Raw genomic sequence first — 17289 nt, 5'->3', positions numbered from 1 at the left:
TCACAACTAACTGCTGAACAATCATTGACAGGAAGACACTGGAATTCATCAAAAAAGAAACCCCACATCCAAAGACAAAGGAGAAGCCGCAATGAGATGGTAGGAGGGGTGCAATCAAACTAAAATCAAACCCCATAACCACTGGGTGGGTGACTCACAAACTGGAGAGCAATTATACCACAGAAGTCCACCCACTGGAGTAAAGGTTCTGAGCCCCACGTCAGGCTTCCCAACCTGGGGGTCTGGCAACGGGAGAAGGAATTCCCAGAGAATCAGACTTTGAAGGCTAGCAGACTGCAGGATTTTGACAGGATTAGGAGAAACAGAGACTCTACTCTTGGAGGGCACACACAAAGTACTGTGTGCATCAGGACCCAGGGGGAAGGAGCAGTGACCCCAGGGGAGACTGAACCAGACCTACCTGCTAGTGTGGGAGGGTCTCCTGCAGAGGCGGGGGGGGGGGGGACTGTGGCTCACCATGGGGACAAGGACACTGGTAGCAGAAGTTCTGGGAAGTATTCCTTGGCGTGAGCCCTCCTGGAGTCCACCATTAGCCCCACCAAAGAGCCTGTAGGCTCCAGTGCTGGGTTGCCTCAGGCCTAACAACCAACAGGGAGGGAACTCAGCCCCACCCATCAGCAGACAAGCAGATTAAAGCTTTACTGGGCTCAGCCCAACAGAGCAACACCCAGCTCTACCTACCACCAGTCCCTCCCATCAGGAAGCTTGCACAAGCCTCTTAGATAGCCTCATCCACCACAGGGCAGATAGCAGAAGCAGAAGAACTACAATCCTGCAGCCTGTGGAACAAAAACCACATTCACAGAAAGATAGACAAAATGAAAAGGCAGAGGACTAGATGTACTAGTACCAGATGAAGGAACAAGATAAAACCCAAGAAAAACAACTAAGTCAAGTGGAGATAGGCAACCTTCAAGAAAAAGGATTCAGATTAATGACAGCAAAGATGATCCAAGACCTCGGAAAAAGAATGGAGGCAAAGATCGAGAAGATACAAGAAATGTTTAACAAAAACCTAGAAGAATTAAAGAACAAACACCTAGAAGAATTAAAGAACAAACAAACAGAGATGAACAATACAATAACTGAAATGAAAAATACATTAGAAGGAATCAACAGCAGAATAACTGAGGCAGAAGAACGGATAAGTGACCTGGAAGACAGAATGGTGGAATTCACTGCCACGGAACACAATAAAGAAAAAACAATGAAAAGAAATGAAGACAACCTAAGAGACCTCTGGGACAACAATAAATGCACCAACATTCGCATTATAGGGGTCCCAGAAGGAGAAGAGAGAGAGAAAGGACCTGATAAAATATTTGAAGAGATTATAGTTGAAACCTTCCCTAACATGGGAAAGGAAATAGCCACCCAAGTCCACGAAGAACAGAGAGTCCCAGGCAAGATAAACACAAGAAGAAACATGCCAAGACACACAGTAATCAAACTGACAAAAATTAAAGACAAAGAAAAATTATTAAAAGCAACAAGGGATCAAAAAGAGACATGCGCTACAATGTTCACTGTGGAACTATTTACAATAGCCAGGACATGGAATCAACCTAAATGTCCATCGACAGATGAATGGATAAAGAAGATGTTGCACATATATACAATGGAATATTACTCAGCCATAAAATGAAATTGAGTTATTTGTAGTGAGGTGGATGGACCTAGAGTCTGCATACAGAGTGAAGTAAGTCAGAAAGAGAAAAACAAATACCATACGCTAACACATATATATGGAATCTAAAAAAAAAAAAAAATTGGTACTGATGAACCTAGTTGCAGAGCAGGAATAAAGAGATAGACATAGAGAATGGACTTGATGACATGGGGTTGGAGGGCGAAGCTGGGGCAAAGTGAGAGTAGCATCAACATATATACATTACCGAACGTAAAACAGTTGGCTGGTGGGAAGCAGCAGCATAGCACAGACAGATCAGCTCGGTGCTTTGCAATGACCTAGAGGAGTGGGATAGGGAGGATGGGAGGGAGGCTCAAGAGGGAGGGGATATGGGGACATGAGTATGCATACGGCTGACTCACTTTGTTGTGCAACAGAAACTGACACAGTATTATGAAGCAATTATACTCCAATAAAGATCTATTTAAAAAAAAAGCAACAAGGGAAAAACGACAAATAACATACAAGGGAACTCCCATAAAGTTAATAGCTGATTTCTCAGCAGAAACTCTACAAGCCAGAAGGGAGTGGTACAATACATTTAAAGTGAAGAAAGGGAAGAATCTACAACCAAGATTACTGTACCCGGCAAGGATCTCAACCAGGTTCGACGGAGAAATCAAAAGCTTTATGGAAAAGCAAAAGCTAAAAGAATTCAGCACTACCAAACCAGCTCTACAACAAATGCTAAAGGAACTTCTCTGAGTGGGAAACACAAGAGGAGATAAGGACCGACAGAAACAAACCCAAAACAATTAACAAAATGGTAATAGGAATATACATATCAATAATTACCTTAAATGTGAATGGATTAAATGCTCCAATCAAAATACACAGGCTCGCTGAATGGATACAAAAACAAGACCCTTATATATGCTGTCTACAAGGACCCACTTCAGACCTTCACACACATACAGACTAAAAGTGAAGGGATGGAAAAAAGATATTCCATGCAAGTGGAAATCAAAAGAAAGCTGGAGTAGCAATACTCATATCAGATAAAATAGACTTTAAAATAAAGAATGTTACAAGAGACAAGGAAGGACACTACAAAATGATCAAGGGATCAATCAAAGAAGATATAACAATTATAAATATATATGCATCCAACATAGGAGCTCCTCAATACATAAGGCAAATGCTAACAACTATAAAAGAGGAAATCAACAGTAACACAGTAGGGCTTCCCTGGTGGCGCAGTGGTTGAGAATCTGCCTGCCAATGCAGGGGACACGGGTTTGAGCCCTGGTCCGGGAAGATCCCACATGCTGCGGAGCAACTAGGCCCGTGAGCCACAATTACTGAGCCAGCGCGCCTGGAGCCTGTGCTCTGCAACAAGAGAGGCCGCGATAGTGAGAGGCCCGTGCACTGCAATGAAGAGTGGCCCCCACTTGGCGCAACTAGAGAAAGCCCTCTCACAGAAACGAAGACCCAACACAGCCATAAATAAATAAATAAATAAAATTAAAAAAAAAAATCTACGCTCCTAAAAAAACACAAAACAAAACAAAACAAAACAACAGTAACACAGTAATAGTGGGGGATTTTAACACCTCACTTACACCAATGGACAGATCATCCAGACAGAAAATTAAAAAGGAAACACAAGCTTTAAATGACACAATAGACCAGATAGATTTAACTGATATTTATAGGACATTCCATCTGAAAACAGCAGATTACACTTTCTTCTCAAGTGTACATGCAACATTCTGCAGGATAGATCATATCTAGGGTCACAGATCAAGCCTTACTAAATTTAAGAAAATTGAAATCATATCAGGCATCTTTTCCAACCACAACGCTATGAGATTAGAAATCAATTACAGGGAAAAACATGTAAAAAACACAAACACATGGAGGCTAAACAATATGTTACTAAACAACCAAGAAATCACTGAAGAAATCAAAGAGGAAATAAAAAATACCCAGAGACAAATGACAATGAAAACAGGACAATCCAAAACCTATGGGATGCAGCAAAAGCAGTCCTAAGAGGGCAATCCTACCTCAAGAAACAAGAAAAATCTCAAACAATCTAACCTTACACCTAAAGGAACTAGAGAAGGAAGAACAAAGAAAACCCAAAGTTAGTAGATGGAAAGAAATCATAAAGATCAGAGCAGAAATGAGTGAAATAGAAACAAAGAAAACAATAACAAAGATCAATAAAACTAAAAGCTGGTTCTTTGAGAAGATAAACAAAATTGATAAACGTTTATCCAGACTCATCAGGAAAAAGAGGGAGCGGACTCAAATAAATAAAATTAGAAGCGAAAAAGGAGAAATCACAACAGACACTGCAGAAATATGAAGGATTGTAAGAGACTACTACAAACAACTATATGCCAATAAAATGGACAACCATGAAGAAATGGACAAATTCTTGGAAAGGTACAATTTTCCCAGACTGAACCAGGAAGGTTTACAAAAGATAAACAGACCAATCACAAGTAATGAACAAACATTTGGAGAAGAGCTAACACCTATCCTTCTCAAACTCTTCCAAAAAATTGCAGAGGAAGGAATACTCCCAAACTCATTCTACGAGGCCTTGATCACCCTAACACCAAAACCAGACAAAGATACTAAAAAAAAAGAAAATTACAGACTAATATTACTGATGAATATAGATGCAAAAATCCTGAACAAAATACTAGCAAACAGAATCCAACAACACATTAAAAGGATCATACACCATAATCAAGTGGGGTTTATCCCAGGAGTGTAAGGATTCTTCAGTATATGCAAATCAATCAATGTGATACACCATATTAACAAATTGAAGAATAAAAACCATATGATCATCTCAATAGATGCAGAAAAAGCTTTTGACAAAATTCAACACCATTTATGATAAAAACTCTCCAGAAAGTGGGCATAGAGGGAACCTGCCTCAATATAATAAAGGCCATATATGACAAACCCACAGCAAACATCATTCTCAATGGTGAAAAACTGAAAGCATTTCCTCTAAGATCAGTAACAAGACAAGGATATCCACTCTTGCCACTATTATTCAACATAGTTTTGGAAGTCTTAGCCATGGCAATCAGAGAAGAAAAAGAAATAAAAGGAATACAAATTGGAAAAGAAGAAGTAAAACTCTCACTGTTTGCAGATGACATGATACTATACATAGATAATTCTAAAGATGCCACCAGAAAACTACCAGAGCTAATCAATGAATTTGGTAAAGTTGCAGGATACAAAATTAATGCACAGAAATCTCTTGCATCCCTATACACTAACAATGAAAGATCAGAAAGAGAAATTAAGGAAACAATTCCATTCACCATTGCAACAAAAAGAATAAAATACCTAGGAATAAACCTACCTAAGGGGGTAAAAGACCTGTACTCAGCAAACTATAAGACACTGATGAAAGAAATCAAAGATGACACAGACAGGGGCTTCCCTGGTGGCGCAGTGGTTGAGAGTCTGCCTGCCGATGCAGGGGATGCGGGTTCGTGCCCTGATCCGGGAGGATCCCACATGCCGCTGAGCAGCTGGCCCCGTGAGCCATGGATGCTGAGCCTGAGCATCCGGAGCCTGTGCTCCGCAATGGGAGAGGCCACAGCAGTGAGAGGCCTGTGTACCCCCCCACCAAAAAAAAAAAAAGATGACACAGACAGATGGAGATATGTACCATGTTCTTGGATTGGAAGAATCAATATTGTGAAAATGACTATACTACCCAAAGCAATCTACAGATTCAATGCAATCCCTATCAAACTACCAATGGCATTTTTTACACAACTAGAACAAAAAAGTCTTAAAATTTGTACGGAGACACAAAAGACCCCGAATAGTCAAAGCAGTCTTTTTTTTTTTTAATTTTTAAAATTAATTAATTAATTTATTTTTGGCTGCGTTGGGTCCTTGTTTCTGCGTGCGCAGGCTTTCTCTAGTTGTGGCAAGCGGGGGCTACTCTTCATTGTGGTGCACAGGCTTCTCACTGTAGTGGCTTCTCTTGTTGCAGAGCATGGGCTCTAGGCACACAGGCTTCAGTAGTTGTGGCACATGGACTCTAGAGCACAGGCTCAGTACTTGTGGTGCATGGGCTTAGTTGCTCCATGGCATGTGGGATCTTCCTAGACCAGGGCTGGAACCTGTGTCCCCTGCATTGGCAGGTGCATTCTTAACCACTGTGCCACCAGGGAAGCCTGCCAAAGCAATCTTGAGGGAAAAAAATGAAGCTGGAGGAATCAGCCTCCCTTACTTCAGACTACACTACAAAGCTACAGTAATTAAGACAATATGGTACTGGCACCAAAACAGAAATATAAATCAATGGAATAGGATAGAAAGCCCAGAGATAAACCCATGCACCTATGGTCAACTAATCCATGACAAAGGAGGCAAGGATATACAATGGAGAAAAGACAGTCTCTTCAATAAGTGGTGCTGGGAAAACTGGACAGCTACATGTAAAGAATGAAATTAGAACACTCCTTAACACCATACACAAAAATAAACTCAAAATGGATTAAAGACCTAAATGTAAGACTGGACACTGTAAAACTCTTAGAGGAAAACATAGGAAGAACACTCTTTGACGTAAATCACAGCTAGATCTTTTTTGACCCACCTCCTAGAGTAATGGAAATAAAAAGAAAAATAAACAAATGGGACCTAATGAAAATAAATGATATTGGAGAGTTGAAACTCCATCTCAGCACTAATTAAAACCACTCTCTTGGGCGTAGGCACAGGGGGAAAAAAAAAAGGAATGACATCTTAAAAGTTTTCTTCTTGTGGACCAACTAAAATTTTTGTATACTTGTAGAGTTTCTAGTGCAAAGGTGTGATAGAGGGTATCTAGCCACAGAGAGCCGAAATGCCTTCAATATTACTCTTGACAGATAACGTAGCATCCTTCTCCTGAGTATAAACTCCTTAACTTCTAAGTCAGCCAATTCTATTCTTGAACATTAAATCTTAGGATCTGAGGTTTAACAAAAACATGTTAAAAAAAACACAAAAACCTTCTTTTGAAAATTCCCTCTGAAGCAAGATAAAATGATGATTCTGTGGCTGTTACATCCTCACAAATGCCCTTCAAATATTTAGAGAGTACAATAGGAGTCATGCCCAGTTAAACATAGCCTATTCCTTCTGGTCTAAATCTTTTGTATACTCATTTATAAGGGTAAATTTCTCAGTTTTATGACATTGGGAAGAATTTCAGGCTATGTCTTATCATTTTAATAAATAAGACTATGAAAGTGATTAACAGCTTTTAAAATAGTTGTCAGCAGAGCTTGGTTTTTTTCTTTTTCTTTCTTTTTTTTTTTTAGTAAACTTGCAAAGAAAGAAATGAGAAATATGCAGTGGTGCGTGTGTCATGGGAGAAGAGAGATTCTCACCTTCTCTTTAGTTTTCCCCTTAATCATTAATTACTCAGACCAACTACAGAACAACTCCACATGGCGGGTGGGCGCAGGGGAAGAACCACAGACCCCCTGAAAAATGAACACATGAGTTTATCGTCCACTGGATTCTCAAAGGAGCCCAAGAATCCAAAAAGGTTAAGAATCCCTGAGGGAAAAAGCCTTCAGTAAACCTAAGACTCTAGAATCAAAGGGGTTAAATGTATTAACAGTCACCAAGTTTGTTCAGAGATAGAAATAAAGAGATTTTATTGGGCTTTCAACCTCTGTAGACAATGGAAGGTGTTTGTTCGGTTAACTTTTCCAAAAACGACTTCCTGCCAAGCAGTGGGCTGCAACGCTGGCTCACAATAGTCTGCACTTCCCACACAAGGCGCTGAGAAAACCCTGATTTCCGTGGACTGTTTCTGAGTGGTGCCATTATATTACAGTCGAGAAAAGGAGTGGGAGGAAGGAGGGAAACACTGCATTCAATTCTCCTGCAATCTATTTTTAACATGCTTGAGAAGGTTTCGAGCTATTAATGTAATGAGGCTAGATTTAAAAACAAAAAAAAAGAGCAGTAGGGCAGCAAAGGCCCACCCTGGAGGGAGTGGTGGCTGATTCCTTAAGGGTGCTAGCAGTTATTTCAGTATCACATGGATGTTCACAATACTCACCACCTTACATTTAATTAGAGAAAATCTTGATAAAAAGCAAATGTGTAATATGAATAACTTAGCTTCTCCCCGATTATGTTTTGGTGTTTTGTAACTCTCTGCAGTCCATCTACTGAATTCTATGTTTCACAGGCTTATCAGGGGAAATTTCTACAATCCTCCAGCCTGATATTGCTCTAGGTTCTTTTTTTTAATGTAAAAAAAAAAAATACAAATCTGATCACCATGGCTAGGATTCAGGACAGGTATTGATTGCTAAAACACCGAAAGAACAGCTTAGCTAGTGTAGCATCATTCAAGGTCAAGATGTACCAAATTTTATGACACCACGGTGGCTAAACCGTAATGCTCTGCTGTTAAACTTTGAAATGACAGTGCAATCAACAGCCACCACTTAGTACAAAGTGGAAACCTTAGGTGTAGTACTTTTTAATCATTTTTGCAAGTTCTCCTTCTCTTCATTTTCCAGAAGACCAGCTTGTCAGCCTGACTACTAGTGAACTAAGCAGGTATTAATTAAGAAAATTATAATAGTAGTCATAATAGCAGCTAGAATTTGTTAAATGCTTGATAGTGATAATATACAACACTGAGCACTTTACAAACGGCATCTCGTTTAATCCTTGTTTCTCCCATTTACAGATGACACAAGTGAGGTTCAGAAAAGTTAGTTACTTGACAAGGCAATACTGCCAGTAAATGGTGGAGGTGAAATTTAAATCAAATTCCATCTTTCTCCAAAGTCCGAGGTTCTTAACCCCTGTGCTATACAACTTTCATCTATAGTTGTGGTTCTCCGTGTGACTCACAAGAAGCTTACACCAAGCAAGATAAATCACTTTCTTCTTAGAAAAATTTACCTGGCACTGAGTCTCAGAATTCACTGCTCAGCCTCTCCAGTCTCCCAGTGGAGGTGAAGATTGGGGGAAAAGAGGAGGTAGATGAAAGGAGAGAACGTGTCATCCAACGCCCCTCATCCTGCATGGCTGGCATCTTGCATGGCTGGCATCTTACTTTTCCTTGGTCATCTCAGTCGTGAAGCTAACACTCAACCTAGGAGAAGCAGCTTCATGCAATTACTCCAGCTCCTCTAAGTGGAGTTTAGTAATCTGCCAAATACCAAACCATCCTACTAGTATTGTTCCTGCTATGATTATATCGGTGACTAGTACCCTATAGAATAGACAAATGACATTTCTTAACCAGGGGGCTGTTTACTAGGTTACTCAATGTTCTATGTGTCTTTTATTTCTTTTATTCTCTTAATTATAAATGAAAAAGTGCATAACGTGAACTTGTCTTAAACTTCAGGAATAATTAGAAATGGGAACACTCGGCAACACTTTAGCGTGAAAGGGAGGAGGCTGAAAAACAAATGAAGATTGTCCAGATTCATACAGAGACTTATGGAACAGATTTCTGGGATGTGATTCTCTTACCCAGTCTCGATTCTCAACTCTCAGCTTCTCAACTTTCTCTCCTTGGCCCACTTGCCTTCTGTTTTGAGCCTCCTTCTACCCACAGATCCTTACGCCACAATATAAGCTAGAACAAAAATTATGCTTACTGATAAATGGACAATTTCCGTAATATTAAAGGAAAAAACCCTGAAACTTCTATGTGTCGTCAAAACAATTTTAAAAAGCTGTTTTGTTTTCATTACATAAATCATATATACTTATTACGGATAATTTAGAAAACAGAGAAAATATAAAGAAAATGAAAACCACCCATATGCATAGAAAGTGGAGATAACCACTATTAATACTTTCTGCACTTCTTTTTGATATTTATTCTCTGTATAAGTTGATGAATTCATTCATTTAACACAAATTATTGAATAGCTACTATGTATCAGGCAATGTTCTAGGTGTTGAGGACACAGAAGTAAAGAAAACAGGCAAAAACTTCTACCTGATGGAACTTATATTCTAGTTGGTGAAGACAGATGATAACACTCTCCCCCCAAAATGAGTAAATTATATAGTATATTAGAAGATGGCAAGTGCTGTGGAGAAAAATATAGTGGGTAAGAGGGATCGGGTGTATTGGACTGGAATGAGGGTTGTCGTTTTTAATTAGGGGGTGTCAGTCACTATGAAGGTGACGTTCTAGCAAACCTTGAAGGGAGCAAGAGACAAATCCATACATATGGCTCACAGAACCACCTCAAACTAACATGGAAAACCAAAATTAGTATTTATTTCTTGCTTAGTTTTGTTGGTGACCTGGGGTAGCTTTGTTGCAGGGGGCAGTCATTGGAGTGGTTCTCCTCTGCATGTCTCTTATCCTTCTCTGAGACCAGGAGACTATCATATGTTTTTTCTTTTCATGACAACGGCAGGAGCACAAAAAGGCAAGAGCCACAACTTAAGCATATATATATATATATTTTTGCGGTACACGGGCCTCTCACTGTTGTGGCCCCTCCCGTTGCAGAGCACAGGCCCCGGACGCGCAGGCTCAGCGGCCATGGCTCACGGGCCCAGCCGCTCCGCGGCATGTGGGATCTTCCCGGACCGGGGCACGAACCCGTGTCCCCTGCATCGGCAGGCGGACTCTCAACCACTGCGCCACCAGGGAAGCCCCTCCCCCCATGTTCTTTTGAAGAAAGAAAATGTTCTTTTATTTGTTCCAAGTTCTGATCCCTGGAAGTCTCTGCCTAGTCCATTATTCTCCAGAACCGTTGACAGAGCCCTCCATGAGTGAGGTGGAGATCCTTCCTTTTACATTCTTTTCCTTGGCCTTCTGACAAGGACATTGGAAAATATACCATTCTAGAATCCGAAGCGTGGCCTCCAAGTGTACTCTGGAAGTGAATGAAGGGATGGGAACACAGACATCTAACCTCCTTGGCCCAGATGTGGCACATCCCTTCAGTTCCCATTCCACTTTACCAAACCAGTGATGAGGCACCACAGAGCTGCAAAAGGACTGAGAAGTGCAATCCCTGGCTGGGAAGCTGCTTCCCAAAACAGCGCTACACTGTGGAAGGGAAGCTCAAATCTTCAGAACTCAACTGGCCTTTTCTGCCACGATAGAGAAGCATTTCACTATACAGCCTTATGTAAAAGAAAACACGTTAAGAAATATATACTATATAGGGACTTCTCTGATGGTCCAATGGTTAAGACTTCGCCTTCCAATGCAGGAGGTGCGGGTTCGATCCCTGCTTGGGGAGCTAAGAGCCCACATGCCTCGCGGCCAAAAAACCAAAACATGAAACAAAAGCAATATTGTAACAAATTCAATAAAGACTTTATAAATGGTCCACATCAAAAAAAATCTTTAAAAAAAGAAATATATACAGTATAATGTCATTTCTATGATCTATAGAGAGAGCTCGATGTTGATGTACTTGAGACCTAGATAAATAGAGAAAAAATCTGGAACTATATATTGATAGTGGTTACTGATGCATAGTGAGATTACAAGTAGTTTTACTTTTTCACTTATATACAAAAAAGAAAAATTTATACTTTAAGAAATAAAGTATAATTTTTATAATTAGAAAATAATACTATAATATAAAGTTCAAACAAATTTCTTTTTTACAGCTTAGTGGTATTTGCCATTTTCACTAAGGATCTGTAGTAAGACATTGTCATTCTTTTTCACTTTTTCCTTCATTCTGGAAAAAAAAGTACCCATTTTTAATTTCTGTCATTTCTTTGAAAAAAATGATTATGCTTTATTTTTGGTCTGCCACTGAACTTTGTCCTTATTTTGAGAATGCTCACAAAACGGTACATTCCTCTGGGTATGCTGATAGTCAAGGGCATTACCTTTCAGCACACAGAAACAGCAGGGATAAAAGCCTTTTTTCATGCCATTTTAGAAGGAATTATTTCAGGTGGTCTTGGGGTCAAGTTCGATGTCAGTGGATATGTTCCCAAGAGACAGAAGAGCTTAGAAATTCTTAGGGGCATAGAAATTAATGTTCCAATTTTTCACCTGTAGTCTATTTTTAATAGATTCATATTGACAGTCACTATCATCTTCCATTTGGTCATCTCTACCTACAGAAGGAGACTGAATGTATACTATCCAAACCATTCATTTAAACTGCTTCTCATGAAGGTAATTTGTTAACTACAGTTCGAGAATTTCCTTTATAAATGATTTCTTACCAATACTGAAAATGAAGTCTGCAATTACCAGAAGCTGAAATAAATCATGAATTTAAAAGTTTTATTTCAAGTTTTATTTGCCTAAATCTAATGTTTTAGGCGCCATCTTATTCTTCTGTCACAAAACCCTTGCCAATTATCTCCAATAAGGAGTATACTTTTCAGAGTATTATAAAGCATGGAGGGGCAAGGTACAAAACAAATTAGCAGTTCATTTCTCCAAGAAAGTTAATATCTAATTGGGAAAATAAAGCATATGTAGAAAATTATCTAGAAACTACAATAACAGTATTATCAGTATGGTCACATTCCATGTGATAAAAAAGCATGAAATCTCCCTCATGAAGCTCCCAGTCTCCCTCTGAATTATTCAAAATCCTCGAGGTTTACATGGTACAAAAGAGGATCTGTCTGCCCTCTCCTCCCTATTGGAGACATTGTTTATATCTGCAACATATGCAATAGCTAATAATGTGGTCTCCAAAGAGAGACTGCCTGGGTCTCAGTCTTTGAATTCTGGTTCTGTCACCTCTCTGGGTAATTTATCACCTCGCTTAGCTTCAGTTACCTAACCTAAAAAATATGTAGTGAGAATTTAATAAATTAATTCTTGTAAAGACCTTAGAACAGTGCATCGTACGTAGTAAGTATGCAGTGAATGCCAGTTCTTAATAGGCTCCTAGCTGCCACATGGTGTTATTATTGGAAACTTGTCCTCCAAAGTCTGACAGGTGAAGCTGCCACTCTATGATGGTACACCACTAACTATTACCATGCATGTCATCTCAGTTCTCCAGCATAGGACCACCCTACTTCCTCAGGGCTAAGCTTGGCAAAGGATGACCCCACACGTGGACTCCATAGGGTTACAGCTTTGACTTAGCATCTCTTTAGGGACTACTCCCAGCCATCTCACAGAATGATAGCCATCATCCACAGTGCTTGATTGGAATGAATCAGATGGTTACCTCTTCAAAGACCCTAACTACTGCCCCTTTCCCTTCCTATAAGAGATCCATGCAAAGAATTAAGACAACTCTTCTTTCTCATCATAAATTCATGACACATGAAGGATGTAATTATACACCTGTCATCCTCGGGCAAAAGGTCAAGACCTATTGCACCTGGAGAAAGGGAATAGAAAAACATTCTTCTGTCCCTCCAGGAAGGGCAGGAAGTCATCTGGGCTCAGATGATTAGTGGTCTCCTACAAATAGGGAAAGGGAAGAATCATTTGAAAATCCTACCCCCAAGGCTCAGAAACACAGAACTTACCTATGACTGAGGCTGAACTAGTACAACAGAGAATACACTGCATGACTATCCTGAACAACCAAGCCAGCAAGCATTGAGTAAAAAGTAACAGCAGTCCACTGCTGGGGAAGGACAAGAGATTGGAAAGAGACACTGTCTGAGGCACAGGCACAAAGGGAAGACCTAAAGCTGAAGATGGAGCAGATATTGGGAAAAATTCTCCAAAAACCAATTAAACCTGTGATGTGCTGAGGATCATAATAGCAATAAAACCACACCCAGCTCAACTCCTGATTAGATTAATTCAATATCCCCTCCCCCTCTACAACCTAGCCCAAAAAAGGTGGACATTTCCAAGCACAAATAATATTAATTTGTCTTTACTGTTCTACAAATGCCCAACATTCAAATAAAACATACAACACACAAAGAAGCAAGGAAAAGTAACACAATGCCAGAAGACAAAGCAATCAACAGAACCAGACTCAGATGTAACCTAGATTTGTAATTATCAAAGAATTGAAAATATGATTAATATGTTGAAGGCTCTAGTGGAAAAAATGGACAATATGTATAAATAACTGGGGAATTTCAGCAGAAAGATGAAAAAGATAAATCAAATGTAAATGCTAGAAATGAAAAAAAAAAAGAAGGTAACAGAGATGAAGTATGCCCTTAATGGGTTAATCAGTATACTTGAAGCAGCTGAGAAAAGAATTGGTGAAATTAAAGATAGGTCAATAGAAATCACACACACACACACAAAAAAAAACCATGAAGAGAAAAAATGTTTAAGAAAAAGAGAAAGAACAGAAGAGAAAATCTAAGAGTTGCACAATATTAAACAGTCTAATGTTTATGTAATTGGAGTCGTAGGAGATGAGAGGGAAAGAGGCAGAAAAAGTAAACTATGGACTTTAGGTGATTAGGTCACCTAATCAGCTTTAGGTGATTTAGGTCACTGTCAGTTCAGCAATTGTAACAAATGTACCCTCTAGTAGGGGGTATTCATAATGAAGGAGGCTATGCGTGAGTGGGGTCAGGGACTATATGGGAAATCTCTGTACCTTCCCCTCAATTTTGCTCTGAACCTTAAACTGCTCTAAAAAACGAAGTCTTAACAAACAAATTTTTTTAAGTTCAAGGAGAAATAAACAAATCCACAATTATACTTAAAAACTTCAATCCTCTCTCAGTGATTAATAGAATTAGTAAACATATATGAGCAGAGATATCACTAACATCATGCTTAATAGTGAAAGACTGAATGCTTTTCCCCTAAGACTGGGAAAATGACAAGCATATCCACTTCTACCACTCCTATTCAACATAACACTGGAGGTCCCAGGCAGTGCAGTAAGACAAAAGATATAAAAGAGAAAAGAAAAAACAGGCATACGAGTTGGAAAAGAAGAAACTCTATTTGCAGAAAACATAATTGTCTATGTAGAATATCCCAAGGGATCTACACACACCCATACACCCACCCACCCACCCACACACACACACACACACACACACACACACACACAATCAACTAGAACTAATAAGTGAGCTTAGCAAGGACACAGGATAAAAATTCAATATACAAAAGCAATTGAATTTCTATATACCAATGAACAATTGGAAATTACCATAAATAAATAAATTGCTTGCAAAAATAAACAATGTCTTTTCCCAACTGATCACTCTACTAACTAAAGTAAGAAGCCAGAATAGTACTTAATATTTTAAATATATAGATCAAAAAAGTCTTAGTGTTAAAGTTTGGAAAAGATTACTTTCTCCCTGCATTGTGAATTAAACTAGATTATTTGCGTTATTTTAGAAATATTAAGCAAACTATTTCCAAAAAAAAAAAATTTGTTTCAAACTCAATTTCTTTTACCAGCTAAAGAAATATAAAGTATATTTTGATCTTTACTGTCTCATGTTCAACAGTATTTGTATTGATAAATGTTGTTCTTATCTTCATTTTCTACATTTGAAATAGTATAGTAAGAAAATGTTTGTGGAATGGACATTTAAAAAATCATATTTTTTAAAAATAAAATCCACTGCTGTGTTGCCTACTGCATTGTAGACTATTCTGTAGCAGTTATGACAAACCTTTCCTTCCCATGCCCACAGCAGATATCACTAATCACAGCATCTTTGTCCTTTATCCTTTGACTAGGCTTAGAATTCTTCTCAGCACAGCCACCACCTGACAGCCATTACCAGTCAAACAGAGTTGACACGCAAGTTGAAACCTATTTAACATCCTAGAGTTACACCACCAAGTCCAAATTCCTTTGGAAATTAAGGCTCCATAATTGAACACATCCTAACCCCCTTATCTGTCCAGTAAAATTTCCTTTGGCCTTCTCTCTGCCTTTTCCAAATTTGCCTTTCTTCCAGGCCTAGCTCATCTCAACATCAACCATAAAGCCTTTCCTCAAATACTTGGGTTTACAATGAGTATTCACTTTTGTGAGCTCCTATCCCACACCTAAGCAATACCACATTTTAATACTAATCTGTCCTACTTTGGGGTCATGAGTTGCGACTTTGACTCCCAAAATTGACAAATGTCCTGTCCCATGATTACTGTATAGTCTGCCCATCATAAAGCTGAAGGCAATACAGGAACTCAATAGCTACCATAGGTAACTTGTTCTGTTAAAATGGTAATGCCTAATGAAAAGGACCCTGCCGATTGTGCGTAAATAAAGAACTGCTGCTGTTTGATGTTCACTAAACACTATAAATGCTTTGGAACAACTTGCTCTAAATTGTTCATATCATTCTAATTGTGTTCATACACCTCTAAACTTTTTTTCCAAGCTTTCCTGGAATTTCCACGTCTTCCAAATATCTTCACAAACATCATTTTAGTGGGCTCTGCTTCATTATATGCATATTGGGGGGAAAAAAAGATTGGAATGAAGTGAACCAAATTGTTGACAGTGATTAACTTTCAGTGGCAAATTTACTGTGATATTTATTTCCATCTTTGTTTTTTATCTTTTACAAATTTTCAGCAGTTAGCATGTACTATTTTTATACTTGGAAAAATAAAGGTAATTCAAAAAATACTCTCACCCTTTACTATATGAGGCTGAGCTTCTTATTGGTAACAGCGTCCCTCCCACGCTGGATATTTTTGATTACTGAGGTTTCTGCAAAGCTACTATTACTCCATGTGGTATGAATAAAGGGAAAGACGATGGTCATTTCACTAAAAGAAATAGAACATCTAGTGCTTTCACAACATACTCAGACACACACAGAAACACACACACACAATAACTACTTCTTTAAATCTAAAATTAGGGTTTCTCTGTGGGACAATTACAAATCAAGTATTTTTTTAAAAGTCCCCTTTAACAAATTATATATGCTGCCTCTTTTCATTTTAAAATTTTTGCCTCTATTCTTTCATTTTACACATTTCTCATCACTTTTTCTCTGCTTACTCTTTGATGGCAGAGAAATATTACAATTAATATCCTAGGTTGATTTTGCCAATATATGGTATTACAGTGTGTTTATAGTCTCAGAAATTACAAAAGCAGATATATTTCCCAATCCTTAAATAATATCATGCAGAACTTGGGAAGAGAGAAAGGTAAACAGGTAGGTAGGTAGGTAGATAGACATCCGACATTAGTTAGCAAGTTTCAGCTAATGAACCTAAAGAAAAGGAATAAAATTAATTTTACCTTGGAAATATATAAAAGGAATATTAATAGAGCTTACTCTTTTGTTCCCATGAAGCTCAGAAATGATTACTCAAGTGGCAGTGCATAAATCCTAATTTTAAAAGAGATACCTGTGGCACCTTAAAACATTCTCATAATTTTATTATTTCATTCCTATTTTGTGTTAACTTTTCTAATATATTGATAGAAGTTTTGACAAATGGTGATCTGTCTTTTCACCAATAACAGAAATCAAACAAACAAAAAAGAGTTGAATTTTATTTCAGTACATTGACCACCCCTATATTTACACGCATATTTTATATATATATGACCCGTAGGAACTAAGGCCAAACAAGACGACATTGATCTCACTTGCCCAAAGAACTCTTTCCGGTTCTGTCTCTTTGCCTGGCTGTCTGTTCCACAACTGAGTTCATTTAGTTTGTAATTTCTCTG

Source organism: Leucopleurus acutus (assembly GCF_964270905.1).
Source record: "Leucopleurus acutus genome assembly, chromosome: 11".
In the NCBI taxonomy this organism is placed as follows: domain Eukaryota; kingdom Metazoa; phylum Chordata; class Mammalia; order Artiodactyla; family Delphinidae; genus Leucopleurus; species Leucopleurus acutus.
The sequence above is the reverse complement of the archived record's forward strand: the minus strand, read 5'-3'. Positions refer to the sequence as shown.